Source organism: Dromiciops gliroides, chromosome 4, assembly GCF_019393635.1.
Source record: "Dromiciops gliroides isolate mDroGli1 chromosome 4, mDroGli1.pri, whole genome shotgun sequence".
NCBI classification, from domain to species: Eukaryota; Metazoa; Chordata; class Mammalia; order Microbiotheria; family Microbiotheriidae; genus Dromiciops; species Dromiciops gliroides.
In genome coordinates, this window is record NC_057864.1 from 52,893,135 (window position 1) to 52,918,030 (window position 24,896).

Genomic DNA, 24,896 nt, shown 5'->3' on the forward strand with positions numbered 1-24,896 from the left:
GGATTAGCAATTCCCACACTGTAATTCTCTGAAGGATTTGAAGTTAGATAACTCTGCCATCAGTTTTTATAATATGCTCTGAGACGTCCAAACAGGACTTACCAGAATCCCTCATCTCTTTGCACTAATCTCTAAAGCTGTCAAGAAGAAACCATTCACTGAGTGGGCTTCATTTTTTCTGGGCACAAAGCTGTGATTCCATCTGATTTATCCAGATTTTCTTGGGGTCACTGTACTAATTCCTCAGGCAATTTCCTGAGCTCATCATCTGAGCCCCAGCCTGGGTGCTTCATACTTATAGGAATCAGCCACAGTTTTGTGGCAATTAGGCCAAGCACATGTAGGAGGCTGAAGGCAGGTAGCTCTTGAGTACCTGTGGTGTGTGAATGACTGACAGTGGTAGAGAAACCACAGACCTGTCTCTTTGTCCATTTGCCTTGTTGCCCTCAGCCCTTCATCATGAGCTGAGCCCCTCTCGATGAACTCATAGGATTCCCCCTCAGCGTGACTGCCAAAAATGCATACACCCCCAAAGCTTTTTTTTTTTTTTTGGAGGAAACTGAAAAGACAACCTTCAGATTACGCCCAGATCTCTTTACCCCTTTCTTAAACTACTTAAGTCCATTCTATGATAGTGCTTTTCCTTTGAATCTTTGTGTGACCTTGTGAGAAAAAAATGACTGGTACTCATCTCTGTCTAGGAAGTGAAAAATAACTATGTAAGTGAATGAAACTAGACCCCAGCATCAGTATTTGAGCTTTGTGGCTGGGGCGTGTGCAATGTTAACTTTTTTTTTTCCCTTCAGTTCTTTTAGTGGGCTTTCAAAGACCTGCTTGAGAGATGCACAGACCCCTGTAAGATATACTTGCACACATTGTATGACCTTGCTCTATGCCTTTCAGCCAAGAGTGCTCTACTGGCTGGCAAAAGAAAAAGACAATGGAAACTTTGAAGTGAAGTATTCCTCTGTACAGTTTAGACTGAATAAAAGTAAAACAGATGTTCTATCCCACTGACAACTGAATCAGGTGATGAAGGGACTTTGAACAGTTTCCCCCCAGACTGGGTTAATGCGTTCTGCATCAGGCCTGGGAATGGGCTCTGCTGCTCAGAAGTGCATACGTGTTCAACTTGAGGTGGCACCTTAGTTTTAAGGGTTTTTTGGTCTTTTTCCAAACTAGCAGTCTGAAAAGGGGGCAGTCCTTTCTCAGCCAACAGATGCTTATTTGTTTAAGTGTTTGCATTCTGAAAGCTTGTTTGGGGAATGGGAAAGAGCCCCCCCCCCCCTCTTTAATTGCAATCAAAACTCTGTAGGGATTCCAGAGCTCAAAGAACATCTTCTGCTTTCTCTTGGTGATTACAACCAGCTCCACCTTCCACTGGCATGCTTCATTTTTCACTTTAGCAAAAAAATATAAAAGGTGTTTGAAATCAAATGTAGCAATATTGTGAGTCATCCTTCAGTATTCAGAACAAAAATTGTTTGGAAACAGGCAAGGAACTTTGGATCCAGGCTGATTTTCAGTGTATTTTATTAGAGACACACTCCTTAAAAATGTTACTAATTTAACTCCTCCCCTGTACATGCATACCCGGAGGAAAAGGGTGGAAATCTGATGTTTTCAACTCCTTTTCTAGGGTATGTAAACTCATTAAAACTAGATTTGTGTCAGGTTCTTCCCTTACATGCCATTTTCTGATTCCTGTTGTTGTACTAAATTGATATGATGAAATTTGACAAGCATCTGCCGTGGTAACCAGGCCTGTACTCCATCTTTGACCTTCCCAGCACTGCATGGAAAACCATTTTCAACCAGCTCACCAAAGTGAGAAAGGACTTACTCTGCCAAGAGATCTCTCTCTTCATACTAATTATGAAGGTATCCTGTTTTCTATTATTGGAGAGGGAGTAGGAAGCAGGGTATGGATGGAGTCCCCTTTCTGGGTGACATCATGAAATCTCTACCCCCACAAACACTGCATTTAGAAGGGCCTGACAAGGGCTTCCTTCAGCAGAATAAGATGTTTAGCTGGATTCATCGGAACTAAGTTTAATAGTTATTAAACTATTTCATTCTTTCTGACTCATGGCTGAAACTGTCACAATGCTACAACATCCATCTCTCTGTTGACTCTGTTTTGTTACCTTTAAAGTAAGTAGCCTAAGTCTCTTTACCTAATGTAGACTAACATTTGGCAACAATGAGGATCGGGATTGTCTTTTGTATCAGCCCAGAATCATTTTGTTTAACAAAACTCAGGCCAGAGAGCAAGAGCATGTGCTCTTGTGGGAGCCAAGCATAGCTTTTGCTTAAAAAGCATGAAAAGGGTGATTAGAAATGGAGACATCTGAGAGAGACTGGAGTTCCAACTTCTAATTGCCAACAAGGGGGGAAATCACGTTTGGGGTTTTGTTTAGTTTTGTTTTTAAACATAACTTCAAGGAAATAAGGGATGGTGCCATCAGATCTTAAAAGAAGTGTGCATTGAAAATTAGGAATATTGGGGTGACTAGATTTTATGTGACCCTGTCTACTCTCTTGTCTCCTAGCAAGAACAATCCCATAAAATTCTGAAGAGAATAGTAAAAATATTTCATGGCAATTCATCTTTGTGATGTATATGATATGTCTGAGATCTGTCAAATTAGCAAATATTTGCTCATCATCTAATGGTTTGTTTAGCACTCATACCTCAAAAGAGGTTTGTTTTGTGTGTGCTTTTTTAAGAAAAGAAAAATGAGTAGATTATGGTCATAAGAATAAATGTGGCATAATTGATCACTTTTGTCTATCACTGTGCTAGACTCCCCGGTGATGACATTGACTGTCAATTAAATACAATATTTGAGTAAGAATAGACATGTTGGCACAGAGATAACTCACTAATTTATTGGTCTTGGGTAGATATTCAGGTGATCATCAGATTGATCACATCTTTTCAGAACTTGCTCTTCTGGGAACTGAGCTTGATTTTTTTAAAGGTGTGTGAGCCAATTTCCTGATGAGAAACAAGCCTTTTCCTGTTTTCTAAACATTTACTAATATTACCTGTGGTGAAATTATGAATTTGTCATTTTCCCTTAGTGTTTGTGCAGAATGAAACCAAGCAATGGATTCCCCATAGCTGAAAACTACCATGCAATCTTGAATAAAGGAATGTTGGTTTCTTCTTATCACATTGGCAGCTCCAGTTGGCTTAAAGCCAGCTGTTTCACCTGACTAGCTTGAGTTTCCCAGTCAAGGAGATGAACAACCTCTTCCTGGGAGAGATACCTGAGAGTCTGTAAGAGGTGTTGTTTCACTAGGATCATATCTTTAAGATTATACTCACACCTGCTGAATTAATAATTTTCATTAAAGATGAGGGCAAGAGGAAAGGGAAGATGCCATTTTCTCCTTTTATATTTATATGGGATCACAATTCACAAAGGAAACAAATGACAGATAATATGTATTTAATGCTTTCCAAAAAGTCTTTATAATGCTGTACCTGTTCTTTGAAATAAAGAATTTTTAACTTTCGTGTTTTGTTTTAATATTTATATAGAAATAAGTAGGGGATCCAAAATAAATATTTAGTATTAAGTAGTTAGAGATGAAAACAAGAAATGTGAGATGGTTTCATGGTCTGTTGCTATTTAGATTAAACAGTGTTTTTTTTCTTGGTTAAGTAGAATTTTCCATTATGAGGCTCAGTTAAGTTAAAATGCTATTTTATCAAAGATGGAAACTTACACAAAGAACAAGGGTCAAAGGTTGCCTGTGGAACTAAGGCCCCGACTAGGGAGGGGCCTGAGTGGGAGCGACTCTACCTCTGGGAGTGGCCCAGAGCAGTGGGCTGGGTCACAGTTTATGACCTCAAGCCACCCTCAGACTTCTGAATCCTAGCAGCAAGTGTGTGAAGCTGGAAAGGGGTGGAGGAGGGGAGTGCAGGGTTCACTCCATTTCACACCCTTACTAAGCAGGACCCCATGCTCAAAGCTTTGTTCGGTGACCACATGGAGGTGCTCACAGACTCTAGACCCTTTACTACCATCACACATGTCAATTATTATTACATTCTGAGGGCAAAGAAATCTTGTTTCACCCTCAGGACCTAGCAAGCATCTTTCCTGTGATAAGCACCTAATTGGTGTTTGTTGAATTGTAATGGAGTTTGGAGTTTGTTAGGGAAAAAACAACCGTTTGAATGATGTCACTCTAACTGATCTCCATATAGCCCATCTTCCCTTGAAATAGGGGGAGAATTGTGGTCAGTGGGAGAAGGTAGGCCACACAGGGATAAAGAAGCTCTCAATAGAGCTTAAGGTTGGTAAGGTCCTGCTATCAGCCATGCCATGCCTTTGTCATCTCCACAGAACACGTCTACACAATTGGTTGTTGGCCCCAAGGCAGAGTAATGCATTCCATCCCATTAGCTATGGTTTGATTTCATTACTGTGATTCCTGGCTCTGTGAGTAAGTCACTTAGGGTAGAGCTGTGTGTTGCCTACTCCAAGTCTGTAAACCTCAAGAAGACAATGCCGAGGAAACTGCAGCTCCCGTGCCTGCTGCACGATCATTACCCTCTAGCCAGGCTGTTCCCAGCAATGCCCTAGCACTGTCTCCATGACCCATGGGGAGTTTGGAACATATTCATCATCATCTTAATTTAGGCCACATGGACAGGGAGAAACTAAAACCTTTAGCCTCTTAAAAAACAACAACAACAACAAAAACTGGGCTGGCTATGTGATTATTGGGCCATTTTCAGTGATATTCAAAAGATCATTGAAGATGCGAAAGGTACCACAAGAATAGAGAAGGGCAAACATCCCCATTTTTTTTTTAAAAAGGCAAGAGGGGTACAGCTAGGTGGCCAGTGGATAGAGCACTGGCCCTGGATTCAGGAGGACCTGAATTCAAATCCGGCTTCAGACACTTAACACTTACTAGCTGTGTGACCCTGGGCAAGTCCCTTAACCCCCATTGCCCCGCAAAAAAAAAAAAAAAAAGGCAAAAGAACAGTCTCTAAACTATAGCCCAGTGAATTTCATTTCAGTCCCTGGGGAAAAAAGAAAGGATCATTAAAGAAGGCTTTTTTGGTGAAAGGGAAGCAATGATTACAAAGAGCCTGTCAGCACTTTATCAAGAAAAAGTGATGTTGGACTAACTTTGTTTCTCTTTTTGATAAGATTATTCAACTAGTAGATGAGGAGGATGCTATGGATAGAGAGTTTAACTAGATTTTAGAAAAGCTTTTGATAAAATATCTCCTATAATTGTTGAGATGTTCATCCTTCATACTCAGAGAGGACCAATGACAACAGGAGGGTGATGTCTTGACTTACAAGTGAATTGGATTTACGTGAGGCAGAGCTGGACAAAGTCATCAGCCTTACTCTCTCCTCCAGTGGCAAGACATTAGTCAAGATGACTGGCAATGGCCCCTGTGGAGAAGATAGATATGGATTAGATAATAATAAAATCAGGGGGATTCAAAGCTAGTTGAATGATGACTCAAAGAGTGGCTCAATGTCAACATAGCAACTCTCTAAGGGGGTACACAGTGATCTGTGCTTAGTCCTATGCTTTCTTACATTTTCGTCAATAACTTGGATAAAGACATAGATGGTATGTTTATATTTGTAGATGCACAAAACTGGGAGAGAGCTGACATACTGGATGATGGAGTTAGCATCTGAAAGGATTTTGACAGGCTAGAGCAGGGTAAGCAAACTGAAGTCTAGGGGACCTACCCTCAAGCTAAGAATGGTTTTTGGCACTTTAAAATGAAGTTTATTGTGCTCAAAATGTAAAGCTATCCTTAATTTACTGAATGTATCCCTTTTTTTGTTGTTCTGTTTTGGTTTTTTTTTAAGTGTCAAGTGTCTGAGGCTGGATTTGAACTCAGGTCCTCCTGAATCCAGGGCCGCTGCTTTAACTGCGCCACCTAGCTGCCCCCTGAATGTATCTTTGTACTGTAGTTTGCCTACCCCTGGGCTTGAGCACTGGGCTGAAAATTCAATAGGGATAAATGTAAAGTCTTGCATTTAGATATAAAAAGTCAACTTCACATGGATAGATGATAGCAGTTGGTCTGAAAAAGATCTGGGTGTTTTAGCAGACCAGTTCAATATGTCAGCAGTGTGATGTGGCAGGCAAAAAAAGCTAACAATCTTTGACTACGTTAAGAGGGTCATAACTTTCAGGAGTATGAAGGTGATAGTCCCACCTACTCTGCCTTTGACCTCATCTGGAGCATCTTGTTCAATTCTGGGCACAGTGGTTTAAGAAAAGGATAGAGAATCAGATTACTTGCTATCTTGGGGAGGGTGCTTGAGGCAGAGGGGAGGAGGGAGTGCATTCCAGGCATTGGGGCAGCTGCTTGGCACAGTGAATAAATAGAGTGCTTGGTCCTGGAATCGGGAAGACTCATCTTCCCGAGTTCAAATCTGGCCTCAGACTCTCACTAGCCATGTGACCCTGGGCAAGTCACTTAACCTAGTTTGCCTCCGTTTCCTCATTTATAAAATGAGCTAGAGAAGGAAATGGCAAATCACTCCAGTGTCTCTGCCTAGAAAATCCCACTGAGATCATGAAGAGTTGTACACAAGACAACAACAACAAGAACTATGAGTTAGAATGGGGCAGAGGGGAGGGGGGGGATGCATTTCAGGCATTGGGGACCATTTGTGCAAAAATACAGGGACAGGAGATGGAAAGGTCACACATGGGGACTATACAGAAGCATGCTTATGTACAAATAGACACCTTGACTGGAATGGCAAGTGGAAAAAAAAAGGGGAGAAATACGAAATAATCTTGGAAAGGTAAGTGGGAGTCGGATTGTGAAAGCCATTCCACTCAGGTTAATTTTTGTCAAGCACCTACTATGGCCAATGTCAGATAAGACAAAATCACTGTCCTCATGGAGCTCCTAGTCTACTTGGGGTAATAGGGAACACACATCGGTGTCATAAAATTGCAATGTGCTGAGTGAATTTCAAGAAAGAAAAAGTCATTACCTACTGGGAGGGGATGCAAGATCAGGGAAGGCTTTAAAGGGGAAATGACATTGGGCTGGGGCTTTAAAGGATGGGAAGAATTTCAATAGGGAGAGATTGGAAGGGGCCATTTGAAGCATGGACCATTAGCAAGGGGGGGATAGTCAATAGTGGAGGAAGACAGGGATTCTGAGAGGCAGAAGGATCCAGAAAGACAGGAGTCTGAGTCTGAGAGGCATCATGTCTCAGCCCTGCACTTATGAACATTTGAAGTCTGGCCTCTTAGGGGACCACGATTGGGAGGCTATCTATCCGTAGCCACTATAGAAAGGAAAGCCTTCTTTCAGTAGTGGCAGGAATTAGCTACACCCAGCTGGGCAGTTACCTGGCTCAGAATCCATGGCACTTTTCCTGCCAGAGCCATAACTTGGGTAGAATGACTGGGGCTTTGCCACAGGGAACAGAATTGAGAATGGATCAAGAGTGCTTGCATTCCTTCAGTATAGAAACAACAGAACTTCATACCAAAGGAGCAAGAAAAAATAGTTAAAATAGGGAGCTAATGTTCAATCGTTTCCAACTCTTCATGACCTCATCTTGACCATCATTCTTGGCAGAGATACTAGAGTGGTTTGCCATTTCCTTCTCCAGCTCATTTTACAGATGAGGAAACTGAGGCAAATAGGGGAAAGTGACTTGCCCAAAGTCATGCAGCTAGGAATTATCTGAAATCAGATTTGAACTCAGGAAGATGAGTCTTCCTGACATCATGCCCAGTGCTCTATCAACTGCACCACCTAGCTGCCCATAGGAACCTAATAAATGGCCTGTTTCCTCATTCCCACCCCAGTGTCAGCACCCAAAGTATGCTTCTTCCAAGTTCACTCCTAACTTTCTACTTCTCTCTTAAAAAGTTGATTTGAAGGTGTTTCATGCCACTTATCCAAGTATGATTTGTATTGCCCTAGGTGCCCAAAATACCAGCTACCTATTTCTCCACAGTAGTAGATGCTTCACAATTGTTTCTGAAATTGAATTCGTACAGAAATGACATCCCTACCCAGGGCACCCAAAAGAACCCATATCTTTTATCACCACAGCATCTGCCAATCTGCCTCCACAGCCCTGCTGAGCCCATCCCAATCTCTGGCTATAACCTTTATATTCCTTCATGACAGAAGGAAGGAGCCCTTTGAGGACTAGGGTCTAATTCAATGTCTGGCATCAGTGGAATGACCTGACCCCAGGAGTTCAGAGTTGAGGAGGGACAAAGGAGCAGGAGAAAAATGCATTTGTAAAAATTAGAGCAGCTTGGTGGATTAAACAAAGGCTGGGAGAGAAAGTAGCAGGGGGGATGGGGGCAAGGAAAAGCGTTGGAGACACTTACAGAGATGATGTCAGACATTCCTTTGAGATGTTAGAACTGGGAAAGTGTATGAAAATAGCCAGGGAGAGGGAACTTTCCATGCAAGGGCACATTCCTGGAAGGGAAGAGAGAGAAAGACAAAGAGATGGGCCTGGTGTGCTGAGGATGAATGAAAGGGAATCCAAGTCTGAGGCTGCTGGACTTAGCAGAAACGGGGGAGGGAAGGAATCAGTGTATTTGAAAAGACAGAAGGTGCTCCTGCCAATCAATCATTGAACATTTATTAAGCACCTACTCTGCGCCAGGAGATACAAAAAGAGGCAGAGGACAGTCCCTTTCCTCAAGGAGGTTGCAAACTAATGGGGGAGGCAACCTGCCAACAAATATATACAAAACAAGCTTTAGACAGGATAATTAAACAGAGAATTAATTAAAAGAAGGAAAGCACCAGAATTAAGAGGAGTTATGGAAGGCTTCCTGGAGAGGGTGGGATTTTAGTTGGAATTTACAGGAAGTCAGGGAGGGGAGGAGGGAGAACATTTCAGGAATGGGGGACAGCCAGAGAAAATGCCCAGAGCAGACAGAGGGATTGTCTTGTTTGTGGAACCCCCAGGACCCAGGAGACCAGTGTCACTGAATCAAAGAGTAAGTGTTGGAGAGTAAGGCAGAAGAAGACTGGAAGGGGAGGAGGGGGCTAGGTTACGAAGGGATTTGAATGCCAAACAGAGTGTTTTCTATCTGATCCTGGAGGGATAGGGAGCCACTGAGTTTACTGAGTGGGAGTAGGGGTGGAGGTGGGTGGGACACGATTGGATGTGCACTTCAGGAAAATTACTTTAGCGGCTGAATGGGGACCAGGTCAAGTAGAGAGAGGACACAGGCAATAATTCAGGCTGAGGCGATGAGGGCCTACACTATGGGGGTGGCAATGTCAGAGGAGTGAAGGTGGTCTGTTCAAGAGTTGGTGCAAAGATAAGTTGATGGGCCTTGGCAACAGTCTGGAGGTGGGAGGTGAGAGAAAATGAGGAATCCGGGATGACTCCTAGGTTTCAAGCCTGGGGGACTGGAGGATGGTGGCACCCACTATATCCACCAAAGGGGCTCTAGCTCTGGACTCCTACAGACCAGCTTCGGTCCTGTAGGGGGCTGGTGGAGATGGACAAGACCCCAAAGGTGGGATATAGGCTTTATTCTCTCCAAATCTGCCCCCATCTCAGAGTAACTCTGGAGAAATATCTTAAACAAAGTTTAGGTATATCTTATAGACTGGGGTTTCACACATAGCAAAAGCAGTTCCATCACTGTACTATTGAAAGTCAGCCCTTGACACATGCTTTTGTATTTTGTATTTTGTTGTGAGGATCAAATGAGCCAATGTTTAATTATTTATTAATTCTGGAGGCAATCAGAGTTAAATGACTTGCCCAGAGTCACACAGTTAGTAAGTGTAAATTGTATGAGGCCGGATTTGAACTCAGGTCCTCCTCACTCCAGGCCTGGTGCTCTAGCCACTGTACCACCTAGCTACCCCTATAAGGCAATATTTATAAAAAGCACTTAGCATATTGTCCTGCATATAGTAGGTACTATATAAATGCTTATTCCCTTATGTTCAGGGTTCCCCCAAAGTGTGTATAACAGAGTTTTCTAGAAGAGGTACTCAATGTATAACATCAGCCATAAGTATCATAAATATCTGCCACAGTTTGTTATTGATTGAGTCATTTTAGTCATATCTGACTCTTCATGACCCTATTTGGGGTTTTCTTGGAAAAAATACTGGAATGGTTCACCATTTCCTTCTCCAGTTCCTTTTTACTGATAAGGGTTAAGTGACTTGCCCAAGGTCACACAGCAAATGTCTGAGGCTAGATTTGAATTCAGCAAGATGAGTCTTCCTGACTCCAGTCCTGGCAGTCTATCCACTGTGCCATTTAGTTGCCCATCAGCCATAGTGCAGTGGTTTATTTCTTCCACCACTCCAAAATGCTTAAAACTTACATGACTCAAAAGCTCACATTAAGAAATACAGAAAAATAAAACAATTCATCATGCCCATTATATTCTCCCAAGACAGTAACAGTAATAACTGCAACTGCTTAACAGAGATGTCAAATTTACCTTGGTTCTACACTGACCAGTCGACTCACACATTCCAGATCTCCAAGACAGTATGACTTCTGTTGGTTCAACTTCTCCAAGAGGCTCTTTCCCCACTGAGGAGCAAATGCACAAATCTTGGACTTAGGACTCAGCTACTCACTATGGGAGTGGCTGGAAACATTGATTTCTCAGTATCGATGACATCTGACATAGGATCAGAGAAGGAAACAGAAAGCAGGTGACCAGGGACGTGGGGTGGTTTAGCATGCTGGGTTGGGAGTAGGAGAAAGAAATCCCCTTTGCCTTCTTCCTCACTCTCTTGCTAGAAGTCAAAGAGAAAGTAAGAGCTGCTTCCCAAAAGAGGCTGAACTGTTTCTTCTAAGACTGAGCAGGTCTTCCTGGCTCAGTTACCAGCCATCTTCAATGCAATCTCCTACCTAGTTACAGCAGAAAGGAGGCAAAGCACTGTCTTTCAGTAAGGGTACAGAGCACATGTCCCATAGAAAGGTGCCAGGGCACATGTATAACTCTACGTCTATGCCCCAGTGCAGCAAATGACAGGGTGCCCCTGACTATATCCATTATAGCCTCTGGATACAAACCCTACCTCTGCTGAGCAAATTTACCTGGGCTTCGAATCCCTCACCTCTAAAATGAAAGAGCTAGACTAGATGGTTCCTAGAGTCTCTCCAACTCTAACTCTGGGGTTCTGTGATTCTCAGACCCATGAGCCTCAGGTTATATTCGAGTCAGGCTGACTATTGCTACCTCTTTCCTAGGTGCCATCCCCCGCCCCCTTTCCACAAACAACTGGAGTATTAGTGAAGGAAGATGTTGCCTCTGGTCAAGGCTGCCTATCAGCATCCTCAGACCTCTTGACCTTCAGTCCCAATCCCAGGCTTAGAGGTGGCTCAGGGCTGATACTGTTGCCTAGTTTTGTGGGGTCCCTCTAATAGCTAGCGTTTTTATAACACTTGAAGTTGTACAAAGTGCTTTACAACTATTATCTCATTTGATTCTCATAACAGTCCTGGAAGGTAGGTGCTATTATTATCCCCATTTTACAGATGAGGAAACTGAGGCTTAGAAAGGTCAAGTGAGGGGCAGCTAGGTGGCGCAGTGGATAAAGCACTGGCCCTGGATTCAGGAGGACCTGAGTTCAAATCCAGCCTCAGACATTTGACACTTACTATCTGTGTGACCCCGGGCAAGTCACTTAACCCCCATTGCCCAGCCAAAAAAAAAAAAAAAAAAAAGGTCAAATGACCTATCTGGATTCACACAGCTAGGGAATGTCTGAGGTAGGATTCAAACTCAGTTCTTCCTGACTCCCAAGTTGAGCACTATCCGCTATCATATCTAAGGTGATTATCTAATCTGCTTGGCTGATGAGAGAAAACTTTTCCACCTTCACATTAAGGAGTCCATCTAACTTCCCGGCAGGCAATAAGTGATTGTGATGGATTATCTTTGCAGGACCACTCTCCAGGAGCAGTTGCCCAGTCTTTCTACTACCTAATAAGGAATAGCTTTCCATCTACCAGTCTACTCTCTCCTATGTTCCTGGTACCCCAAGATTTCTTAACAGAACCCTTATCCCCCGACAGAAGATCCTGTCGTCATCAGCAGGGAGAATGGTTACATGTAGAGTGTGCAAATAGAGGCACACCTGTGGGGAATGTGCGTGTGTGTGTGTGTGTGTGTGTGTGTGTGTGTGTGTGTGTGTGTGTGTGAATGTGAATAGGACACATGTGAGGAGAAGACAAGCCATGCCTCTAGTGTTGTGGATCTACAGAGTCCCCTATGTTTCTGTGCTCTACCCATTGGTCCTGGTCTTATGGCTGCTGGATACCACTCCCAGGCTTGGCTCCTTCCTGTAGTCTTCACCAATTGCTAACTTAATTCACCTCCTGGGCCAGCAAACTGTCAACACTCTTTTTTAAAAAGAGCAGGAACCTTTATCTAGCTTTACAATCCAAGTGGGACCCTGTGAAGGAACCACATGGATCAATTTCTTTCTCCAAGGAGCAGAATACATCAACAAATCTTCTATCTCTAGGAGATGCACTGCCAGGGATGTTTTTAGCTCAATAACTCCAGAATCTAGAGTTACCCACAAGACAATTCTCATAGCAGGAATGCTAGAAGGCTAGATCCTGGCATAATACTATCTAGGGAATTCAGATTCATCCCTTCTCTACACAAAAGGATGTAATGGCCTGTAATTCTTCCCTCAGAATGCAAACAAATACCTCCTATGTCAATGTGCTCCTGTCACAAGTCATCATTACTGTTTGAGATGGGGGTGGGGTGAAGTAAAGAACTGCCCCTCTCCACTAATTATCCTCTTGAAGAGGTATGTAAGGGAAAAGGCAAAGGCTAGTAAATGTTTAGCAACCAGCTCTCCCCTACCACGCCCCACCCCCAATAATGTGCTTAAGACACATGTTTGAATTTAATCTACATTATTTATATTTTCTGTCACTTTTTTTTTTGCAGGGCAATGAGGGTTAAGTGACTTGCCCAGGGTCACACAGCTAGTAAGTGTCAAGTGTCTGAGGTCAGATTTGAACTCAGGTCCTCGAGAATCCAGGGCTGGTGCTTTATCCACTGTACCACCTAGCTGCCCCCTCTGTCATTTTCTCAAATCTAGACACTCAGCAAAACGATAAATGAAGACTAACACCCTGTAATTTCACCTAGCTGCAGGAGAAACTTCTTTAATTTGATCAGCCATTGGCAATGGCCCACATCTTTTTATATTATCAGATTGTTTTCAGATAATCTCCAGTATGATCAAGGACTCCCTTGTTCACCTCTGTTTCATGTGCTCAATGTAAGATGCTTTATAAACATTAAAGCTACATACTTGTCAGTTATTATTCTTGTTGTCATAACAGTAGTCAAGTATAACAGTAATGATGAAAGAAGCTCATTACATTTTTAATGCTTAGATTACAGAAGAAAAGCCAAAAAGAGTCACTGACAAGCAGACTGGTTTTGAAAGTTATTTGTTGAATTTGTCATTTACTTTTAAAAGGAAAGCAAACTATGAATAACATGAGATCCACGCTTTCATATACAGTTCTCATTTCCTATTCTTTTATGTACATGGAAGTGCTTGCTGTGATGTCGGTTAAGGTCAGAATTTTCTAAACAAACAAATAAATAAACAAGTCAAAAGAAGAAAACCATGACAATGATAACAAAATACCAGGGGTGATTGGAAAGACAACAGCTCCATTTAAGAAAATCCTAATCAAGTGGGCGGCTAAGTGGCGAAGTGGATAAAGCACCAGTCCTGGATTCTCGAGGACCTGAGTTCAAATCTGACCTCAGACACTTGACACTTAGTAGCTGTGTGACCCTGGACAAGTCATTTAACCCTCATTGACCCGCAAAAAATAAAAAAAGAAAATCCTAATCAAAGCAGGTCAAGCAATTCAACTGAATACTTTAATATCAGTTTATTTTTGCATACTTAATCCTGTTTGCCTCACTTTCCTCTTCTGTAAAATGGGCTGGATAAGGAAATGGCAAACCACTTCAGTATCTGTGCCACGAAAACCCCAAAAGGGGTTACAAAGAGTTGGACATAACTGAAATGAATCAACAATATTTGCATAGTATTTTATTGTGCAGTTTCATTGAGTTCTAATGATAAGCCAGAAAGGCAGAGACTTCAGGGATTAATCACCATTTTGCTCAGGAGAGAAACTGAAGCTCAGAGAGGTTTATAGGATCATTGGTTTAAAGGAAGGGCTTGACCCTCTCCATGCATTCCAACCTCCACTTCTCCTAGCAAATGAAGGTCCTGGGCTCTGGATTTGCCCCTGGACTGTGATTGGTGAACGTTCACATGCTCTCAGAACCACTGCCCCACACCCCAGGCATCTCTGTGCCCTGATGCCAAAGGCATTTCCATCGGAGTCTTTCCATTGTTGCCCTGAGAACAATACTTGGGTCAGCATGACTGTACCTGGAAAGGACAGGTCAATTAATGGACTCCGTTCACCATTCCTATGGAGTTCCAAATCCAGAACACTCTGCCCTGGCTATCACTCCCCTGGCTGTGTTGTCTAGATAAGCTCCAGAAAGGGAGGGACTGCTTTGCTTGCCTACCAACACTTAGCACAGTGCCTGGCCCGTAGGAAGCACTCAGTGAATGCTTTTTTATTCATCTAGGGGTCGTCTGGTTCAGAGGGTGGCCCACACGCTGCAGCTTTCAACACTCCCAAGTGGGTCCAGCAGGAGTTTAAAATATACTTGAGAAATATTTAATAAAATAAATAAAAATACAATAAAAACATAGGTGACATGAAGAAAGATAATGTTTCAGTTGTGACACATTGTGTTTAAGAAGCTCACAAGACATGCAGTTTGAAATGTGCAATAGGCAGCAGGAAGGGAGAGCCTGGAGATCAGGAGACAGGTCAAGGTTGGATAAATAGATGGTGGAAGCTGAGAAGGACAGTTTTTTTGTGGGGTTTTTTTTGTTTGTTTTTGTTTTTGTTTTTTTTTAGGAAGTCCATTTTTTGTTTGTTTTGTTTTTTGGGTTTTTTTGGTTTGGGGGTTTTGGGGTTTTTTTGCAGGGCAATGAGGGTTAAATGACTTGCCCAGGGTCACACAGCTACTAAGCGTCAAGTGTCTGAGGCCAGATTTGAACTCAGGTCCTTCTGAATCCAGGGCTGGTGCTTTATCCACTGTGCCACCTAGCTGCCCCCAGGAGGTCCATTTTTAAACTGTCAATATGTATGGATTAGTGGCCATTCCTGTTTGAATTCTGACAACACTGATCTAGTCTAACTCACTCATTTTACAGATATAGCAGAAGAGAACTAGAGAAGCGTCTGGATTTATCCATAGTCACACACACTTTCGAATGGTAGATCTGAGACGAGGTCCCAAGTCTTCTGATTACTTTCCCAGGACTTTTTTTTCTCTCCATCACACTACCTTAGAAAAATAATAAAAAAGTGGTTAGCAGAACTGGTCTCTGGGATGTTTCCCAATTTAAGCTGCACTATTGCCTAGCAACACACCTCTTGGGGGAAACTCAGCTGTGCTTAATCTTTCTCAACATTCCCGTTAAACTGTGATGAACTATGACATGGCAACTTGATCTCTGAGTTCTTTCCTCTCCTTTCTCTAACTTGTCTCCTTTTCCCCCTACTCCTCCCAATCTCTCTCTCTGTCTCTCTTTCTCTGTCTCTATCTCTGTCTCACTCTCTGTCTCACTCTCTGTCTCTGTCTCTGTCTCTCTCTCTCACACACACACACACACACACACACAGTTTCTTCCTTAACTAGACTTTCCCTACCCCCAGGCCTATGAAAAACATAACCCCACTGTGGGGTGAAAAGAGCCACAGAGCAGAAGTATGCCACCCTGACTTATTGAAGAGGGTAGGGTGCCATCTTGGCTACACTGAACAGCTGACTTTCCTATCTCTTGCCATGCAGCAGTGGGTGTAATAGCCTGTTTGGCTGTCCTTCTGTCATCCCACAGGGCCTGCCTCAGCCAGTGTAAAGGTCACTCTGAAGGCCCTCTGTCCCTGGGGAGCACAGAGGCAGGAGCGGCCCCTCTTACTAAATAGTAGTAGCCTTTGTGAGACCATGAAACCTAGAGGTCAGGGGAAGTGGAGAGTAGGAGGCTGAAAGGGCCAGAGAAGGACTTTTCATTGTCCCTAGAGAATGTCTCTCTCCCACGCTGGGACTTCAATACTCATCAAGTTTATGGTGATTGTTTTTGACCACCACCATACAATTACCCAGTCAGAGGCTGGATCATGGTGTTGTAATAGGAGGGCTGCTGGAGCCTGGGTCAATCGGGCTTTTCAAGATCAGTGGGGCCCAGGGAATTGGAGAAAGCTGAGAGGGAAAGACAAAGCCCTTCCTTTACAGCTCTAACTAGGAAGTGATAATGTAGACACAGCTGATGTTTCTAACCCATCAAAAGTCAAGTCAACAAGCATTTATTAAATACCTACTATATGCCCTGTAGTATGCTAACCACTGGAGATACAAACAAAGACAAAATAGTCCCTTCCCTCATGCAAAATATCTACAGGATAACTTGGAGGTTATCTCAGATCTCAGTGGGAGGGCACAAACATTAAGGGGGAACCAGGCTTTTTGCAGAAGGTCAGATTTTAGCTGGGACTTGAAGGAAGCCAGGGAGGCCATGAAGCAGAGATGAGGAGGAACATTCCGGGCATGGGGGCAGCCCCGGAGAATGCACACACTGGAGGCATGGAGTGACTTAAGCAATGACCAGCAAGGAGCCCTGAATCATTTGATCATAGAGTACACAGAGGAGAGAAAGGTATGAGAAGGTCCAAAAGGTAGAAAAGAGCCTTGTTCTAAAGGGCTTTAAAAGCTAAATAGGAGATTTAAAATTTGCTTCTGGAGATAACAGGGAGCCCATGAAGGTTACTGAAAAGATGGGATGATGTGATCCAACCTGCCTTTAGGGAAGTCACATTTATACCTGAGTGGAGGAAGGGCCGGAGTGAGGAAAGACGTCAGCAGGTGACAGCAATAATCCAGGTGAGGTGATGAGGGCCTGCCCCAAGGCGGTGGCAGCATCAGAGGAGAGGAGTGTGATTATAGAGGAGAAATACTGTGAAGGTGTCAGATTGTTTGCAGGGGGTTGAGGAAGCAAGGGTGGCAGCTAGGTGGTCCTGGGAGAATGGGTGTGCCCTCCATAGTAAAAGAGACCTTAGAAGGAGGGGGAAATTGGGGGGGGGGTGGCAAAGACAATGAGTTTGGATTCTGACAAATTGAGTTTAAGAAGTCTATGGGGGGCAGCTAGGTGGCGCAGTGGATAGAGCACCGCCCCTGGAGTCAGGAGTACCTGAGTTCAAATCCGGCCTCAGACACTTAACACTTACTAGCTGTGTGACCCTGGGCAAGTCACTTAACCCCAATTGCCTCACTAAAAAAAAAAAAAAAAAAAAAGAAGAAGTCTATGGGACATCCAGTTTGAGATACACGATGGGCAGCCGGAGATGAGAGACTGGAGGTCAGGAGAGAGGTTAGGGCTGGACAAATAAACCTGAGAATCATCTGCATAGAGAAGACGGTTGAATCTATGTAACCTGATGAGATCAATGAGTGAAATTGTATAGGGAGAGAAGAGGTCCCAGCACAAAGCATTGGGGTGTACCCCCACTTGCTCCCAGGCACAACCTGGATGAAGATACAACAAAGAAGATTGAAAAGGAGTCAGACAGGTAAGAGGAGAAGCAGAAGAGAGGAGGTGTCCTGAAAACCCAGAGAGAAGAGCATATCAAAGAGCAGAGGGTGATCAACAAGGTTACAGGCTATAGAAGGGTCAAGATGACTGACACTAGGGTGGGGGGAGCTATTAGATTTGTCAATTAAGAGATTCTAATCTGGACATTCACCCTAACCTCTGAGTGGTGAAAAAGCTCCCCCTCCTCCAAATGTGCCTGTTCCTACCAGAGACATTCCCCGATTCCCCTCTAGTTAGTTTCCCTCTTCCAACCCAATAATTATTTAGTATTTTTTTAACCTGGGTTATATTTACTGTTCTGTGGAACACACGCTGCTCAGGAGCAGGAACTTTTATCTCTGCTTCTCTGATGCCTAGCAGAGTGCTTGGGATAGCAGACGCATAATAAATGCTTGTTCGTTGATCGGGTGTGCTTATGTCATCCCCCCCCCCCATAGACTGTAAACTCCTTGAGGACAGGGACTGTTTTGTCTCCATCTTCATTTCCCCAGTGCTTAGTGCCTGATACATACTAGATACTTAAATGCTTATTGACTAGTAATCTTTTGCTCTTCTCTTCGGTGTTTCCATTTCCATCTAGAATGGAAATTTGTTGTTGATGTTGAGTCATTTCAATCGCGTCCAATTTTTCATGACTCCATCTGGGGTTTTCTTGGCAAAGATACAGACTAAAGTGATTCGTGTTTTGCTATTTCCTTCTCCAGCTCGTTTTACAGATAAGGAAACTGAGGCAAACAGGATTAAATGGCTTGGCTGGGATTATATGACTAATAAGTATCTAAGGCTAGATTTGAACTCAGGTCTTCCTGACTCCAGGCCTGGTGCTCTATCTAGTGTACCATCAGTAATATGAATTTCCTCAATATACTTAGCTAAGGACTGAAATGGCCTTTCTTTCTTTCTTTCTTTCTTTCTTTCTTTCTTTCTTTCTTTCTTTCTTTCTTTCTTTCTTTCTTTCTGGCAGGGCTATGAGGGTTAAGTGACTTGCCCAGGGTCGACATTTCTTTTCAATACACGCCTGACTGAACCAAGATTTTGAAAGGTAGTTCTGAATCAGAAAGTGATGGGTGGGATGCATAGGCTAAGAAATAAGGGGTTGCAAAAAAGAATTTAAAAAAAGAATTAAGGGTTGCTAGAACCACTAGAGAGGAAACACAACCAAGTTGCTGGCCAAGAAGGGAGAAAGCACACCCTTGGGACTAGAAAAGCCAGTTGGTATCTCCACTTATTCTGAGGCTGCTTGCAGCCAAAAGGTGGCAATCTTAGTGTTGACCTTTAGCTCAGTCCTTATGAGACTAAGTAGAAAGGGTTCTGGGTTTGGAGTCAGAGGAACTGAGTTCAGATCTCATTTCTGTTACTTATTGCCAGTAGGACCTCGGGCAAATTCCTTAAGCTTTCTCTGCATCCCTTCTTTATGAGTGAAATCAGGGAGCTGAGCTAGATGACTTCACAGATCTCTTTCAGCTCTAGGTCTATGACCTCCTATAAATGTAGATTCAATGAAAATGAAGGGAATAGGAAAAGGCGTCTTCCAGGATCTCTGTAGCAGGGACACTGGGGTGAGTTGGGCATTTTCCTCTGTGCCGTATTCTATCAGAAATCCCCCTGTCCAGGGAGAGAAACCAGGATCACAGGTCTTGCCTGTGGCCCCTTGGGATGGTCTGCCGCCATATTAGTGTAAGGAGGCCCTCTGTTTCTTCAGTGTGCTAAAGGTGCCAGCCAGTCTGCATAACACCAAGAGAAAAAGCTGGCCAGTGATGAGCTAAGTGTCTCAGGCTTGGCCTTTACTGGGTGTCTGGGCTGACATTTCTGAGGCTCTTCTCCCTCCCTTAAGACATGTCTTCATCAGAGGTTGGGGAAATGCCAATGGTCTGCATTTGCCCTAAACACTTTTTGGGTCAAATCCACAGGATCTGGCCCAGTGCGGGTCACATAGTAGATAATAAACAAATACCTGTTGATGGATTAATTACAGTGAATTCTGAGAGGCTGCCCAAATTCTTAAGTTATATAGTAATTTCCCCCGTCTGCAACTGGTCATTTGAACCTATGACAATAGACATATTCCTGAAAATGTGGAAATCAAATCCTACTTTAAAGAAGCTGAGTCCTTAGAATTTTTAGGGCCTCCAAATATCCCCAGTTTTCTTGTATCTATTTTGAATATATTGATAGATGCTGAGGGACTGGTTAATGAGAGGCCCATCCTCAGATACATGTAGCATGTGTGCTCTGCTGATGAAATTCTCCACCTGGAGGCTTTGTGGGCCTATTTCTGAGCATTGTTAGGGAGGGTCCTTCTCTCCACTTTGGAGCATGCACAAGCATTTCATGTTTCCTGTCTACAATGAGGAAGGGCTTTTCAATTGGATCTTGAGTCAGATACCATATAGCCATACAAAGGATTCCTATGGGGGGGACTCAATCTCTTTTTCTTCCCTGGATATGTTGTCGGTATGAAGTGTGAACTCCTCTAGGGAAGGAACCCCAGGTCCACCATGGCCTAGTAGGCAAGCCTATGCCTGGGGATGAGGCCCTCTTCTGTTTGTGATATCTCAAAAGGTCCAAAATCGATATTATACCAGAGTTTGCCAGGAAGTGAGTCAGGTGAGGTCCCGATACAGACCTGAAAAGTGACCTGCTTGACCCAGTCCAGCAGTGGATGAACTCTGAGACACCATGCCCTGCTGAAGTGGGAAAGACTCATCAAATGGCTTGCTACATGCAGAAGTGAATTTGGTCTGGGCAAAGGTTTTTAGCAACTCTTAAGTTTGAGTCGCTCTCCCCCACCAAGGACTGAGGTAGTTGAAGGGAGAGTATACTCCTGGAGTTGGGAGGGATGTGTTTGTGAGTCTGTTCTTGCTATATGTTCTCAGTCAACATACCTTTGTAAAAGCCAATTAATGTTAATTGATTAAATTATATTGGGGTGCTAATCACTGGATCAATCAGTGATTTGAAACAGATTTAACTGACAATTGATATTAGGGAGAATGCCCCCTAATGGTGACTCAAACCAACAGCATTAGAGAGATAAGCCTGCCTTTCAGGAGTACCCCTAGAGCCCTGAGGTGGGAGATGTAATTGGCCATCTTCTGGGAACTGGCCCTGCTGGTGCGCATAGGGTCTTAGAAGGCCCAAGTTGGCTTAAATATCCCTATTAAAGTATTGCCTTTGTATCCACAACCCCAACACAGGGCTTGTCACAAGTCGGTGCTTAATAAATGCTTGCTGATTGATTAAATGAAATAGTCTCTCATCTTACAGATGAGTCACTGAGGCCCAGAGAGACCAAGTTACTTGCCTAAAGTGATTCAGGGAGTAAGCAAGCAGAGCTGGGATTTGGACCCATTTCTAACCCCACACCCCATTACGTCTTTTCAGTTCATCTCTCCTCTTTTTTTCTATCTGTCCAGTACATAATGACAATGTCTTTTCAATACTTTCCTTTCTTCCTCTTACTTTGTTGGGTCTAAGATCTTTCCTTTCTCTTCCATCTGTTAGTTATCAGTGTCCTTTTCTCCCCCTTTGATGTGATATCTGTGTGTTAGCTGGGAAATTAATTTAGGTTGATTGCTGAGGAATCAACTATACTAGCCATAATGGCACACTGAGGCCCCAGCATGGCCAAATACAAGGATCAATTTGTCTCTTAAAAAGCAAAGCAGAGGGGCAGCTAGGTGGCGCAGTAGATAAAGCACCAGCCCTGGATTCAGGAGTACCTGAGTTCAAATCCCGCCTCGGACACTTGACACTTAACTAGCTGTGTGACCCTGGGCAAGTCACTTAACCCCCATTGCCCTGCAAAAAAAAAAAAAAAAGTTAAAAAAAAAAGCAAAGCAGAGTCTGTGAAAGGGAACATATGTACTTAGGGAGAGGAAGTCAGAGAAACCGAGTCAGGGGGTTGTTTTATGTAGTCTCAAGTCAGAAGTCATTTGGCATTTCCATGATTATCAGCCAGGCATGGCAAATATAAATGTTTAACAAGCAGCTCTTGGGGAAGAAAATATAGACAAGACAGACTTAAGTTTCAACTGCATCATTAACATTTTCTCCATCATTTTCTTAAGCCTAGACAATCAACAAAACAATAAATCAAATCCAGAGTTGTAGTGTTTGCCATTTTCTGAGGTGAAGATGTTCACAATTTAACAATTGGCTTCCCCAAATTGGTAGGAATTGGGTCCCTGACACTCCTATACATCACCCATCTTTCTAAGCATATTCATGGTTGCTTTTTGAAATGCCTCAAATTTTTTCTCTGAACCAGAATGGGACTCATTTATTTGGTGAGAGGCCTACGTCCAGAAACATGCCTCCTTGTGTGCCATCTTGCAGAGATATAGCCTTTGAGCATCAATAAAATTTCCTTTCTAAAATTGGTTGGTAAAACTCTTCTATAGGGTCATAAGTCCTGGCTCTGCCACTTACTCTCTATGACTTTAGTTTTTTGTTCTTGTTTTTGTTTTTGGTGAGGCAATTGGGGTTAAGTGACTTGTCCAGGGTCACACAGCTAGTAAGTGTCAAGTATCTGAGGCCGGATTTGAATTCAGGTCTTCCCGAATCCAGGGCTGGTACTTTATCCACTGCACCACCTAGCTGCCCCATCTCTATGCCTTTGGACAAGTCACTTCATCCCATTTGGTGTCATTTTCTTTGCCTCTAAAATAATGGGGCTAAGACTGCAGGATCTCAGAGATGCCTTCCAGATCTAATATGTTATCATTCCTAGGATTCTGTTCACAGGTATAGGAATCTAGGGCTTGTGACCTCAAGAGATAGAATGGCTTGTTTTGGTTTGCACAGCAAGCTGAGTGGTCCCAGTGGGGGCAGATCCTCTGCTTCCTGCCTCTCCCTCTTGCTTGATCACTGCCTGTCCTGCCCACTGTCCCTCCACCTAAAAGCTCCCCTGCCTCTCCAAACTGGAGTGGAATCCACTATTCCAAACGGGGAGTCTCACCAGATAGTCTCATCCACGTGCTGGCACTGCTGCTGCTGTTGGCTACAATCTGGCTTCCCTCAGGCTCAGTAGACTTCCCTCGGGATACTCTGTCCAAGCCACCTACTCCAGGAACAGAGTTCAGCTGAGGTCACATTGAAAACAGTCCAGGACAATTCTTCTTGGAAGCAGTTTGCTTCATCCCTTTCCATTCTTTTTTCTTTAGCCTTTATTCCCAGAGATGGGGGGGGGGATGGAAATGGGATCTCTGAGTATAGTAAGGTTATTTTATAAACACTGCCTGTTTGAATAGCTTTGGATCTCCACTTCTTAGCAAAACAATGGCTTTCAGGGTGTACCTCAGGCTTTCTTTTCACACACATGTATCTATCTCTACATCAGGATATTAGTTTACTCTCTACGTTCCTCTTCCTCCTCCTCCTTATTTGCTTTATTCTTCTTTGATCCTGTTGTCCTGTCTTTCCTACACCATCCTTGCCCATGGTACAATTTGCTGCAATATCTTCTTCATAGTTTTCATTTGGCTTAGCTACTTCTCTGTTCGTGGTTATCTTTGGTCACTGTTCAGAGCCTAGGTCTTGCAGCATCTTAATAGTGTCTCTGAGAGGCAGACCTAGAAGAATGCCAGTGGAGGTCTTTGGGGGCTGTCGGAGGAAGGGAGTTTCCCATATTCCTCTCATGTCAAGCTTTGTTACTTTTGGCAAGGTCCTCAAAAAACTGACTTCTCCTGCAGGCTTTGTCTTCTATCTGTCCAAGCACTTTATGGAGAACTGTGAGAAATCGACAAGGAAGCTCGGCTGCGTCTTCTGGGAGATCTTCATGAAGAAACTGTAAGAAGGCATTTTGCCCTCTTGGTTCATTGGGGTCTGCTTTATCCATTCCAACTCATGTTTCTCCTTATCTGCTGTGGGAGCTATTGAATCTTTAATGTGCCCAGGGCTGAGCTTCCTCCTCTCCCTGGGACTCCTGCAACAAATGGTTGGATAGTAGGTCTTTACTGGGAGCCTACTTTTATTCCCACAACTTCAGGAGGTGTCATGGATGGTTGGAGGGTACAGAACAGAAAAGCTTTCTATCATACTCCAGTTTTCCTGAGAAATTTTTCACACACTAGAAGGGATGAGAAACACTGTCAGAGTGAAGAATGTCTCAGTGAAATATGATTCTGCAACTCAAAGGATGGAATGAATGGGAAAACTACTAAGTTGTCTACACTCAGCAGAAATCTGGCCTGATAAAGGACCATACTTTGCTCATTGCCTATGGGCTTCAGGCCAGGGAAAATAGCTGACTTTGATTTAGTTGATTTGTCAGGTTCTTGATGGTCCTTTAGTTTCTTTGATCCCTGCTGAGGACCGCCCCTCCCAATTAAAAGCATGGTTAGCATACATTTCCCTGGCAATGTCCATTTCCTGATACATCATTTAAATAATTCCAGTTTTCATATCTGCTGCTGTTCTTGGGGTGAGGACAGAGAGATGTTGGGTAGATAGTAAAATAGATGAATGTTGTTGTTAATCCTTCATTTTTGAAGAGGACCAATGCCTTGACTTTTGTCTTGCCACTGGAGTTTGATGAAAATAGATGGAATCAAGCTGGTTGAAGGACCATATCCAAAGATTAGTCATTTATAGGTTGATATCAGGAAGATCTATCTTTATGAGTTCAAATCCAGCCTTAGACACTTACTAGCTGTGTGACCCTGGGCAAGTTACTTAACCCTGTTTGTCTCAATTCCTTCATCTGTAAAATGAGCTGGAGAAGGAAATGGCAAACCACTACAAGTATTTCTGCAAAGAAAACCTCAAATGGAGTCATGAAAGGTTGAACATGTCTGAAAAATGACTGAACAACAAACATCAATTTGGAGAGAAGAATCCAGTGAAGTAGCCAGTAAGGTCTTTTGTAATCAGTGACTTGGACCTTTGTCCACAATGACATGTTTATCAACTGAATAGATGACATAAAAGTAGAGAAAGTAGTTAACATGTTGAATGACAGTCGGGATCCAATAACATCTCAATTAGGTCTCTTTCAACTCTAAATCTATGTTCCTATGAACAGTTAATTACATCCAGGCCCACAATCAAAGTGAGTAAGGCTGTGCCTACTATGACATTGCCATAGAAGAATGCCATCTCAGGCTGATCCTTTTCATGAGATCAATTGTTAGTCACTGATGCCTTGTGCGTCTCCTTGTCCTGGCTTCAGACAAGTTTC

General features: G+C 43.3%; 1 long non-coding RNA gene across 1 annotated transcript; it reads right to left on the reverse strand.

Moving 5' to 3' along the window:
• Positions 1-5,393: 5,393 nt before the first annotated feature.
• On the reverse strand, positions 5,394-10,571 carry LOC122753335. Its single transcript, XR_006356271.1, has 3 exons — positions 10,477-10,571; positions 8,377-8,470; positions 5,394-5,432 (listed from the first exon to the last, which is right to left on the reverse strand). It is a non-coding gene; the product is annotated as an uncharacterized LOC122753335 (long non-coding RNA).
• Between the last annotated feature and the right edge of the window lie 14,325 nt (positions 10,572-24,896).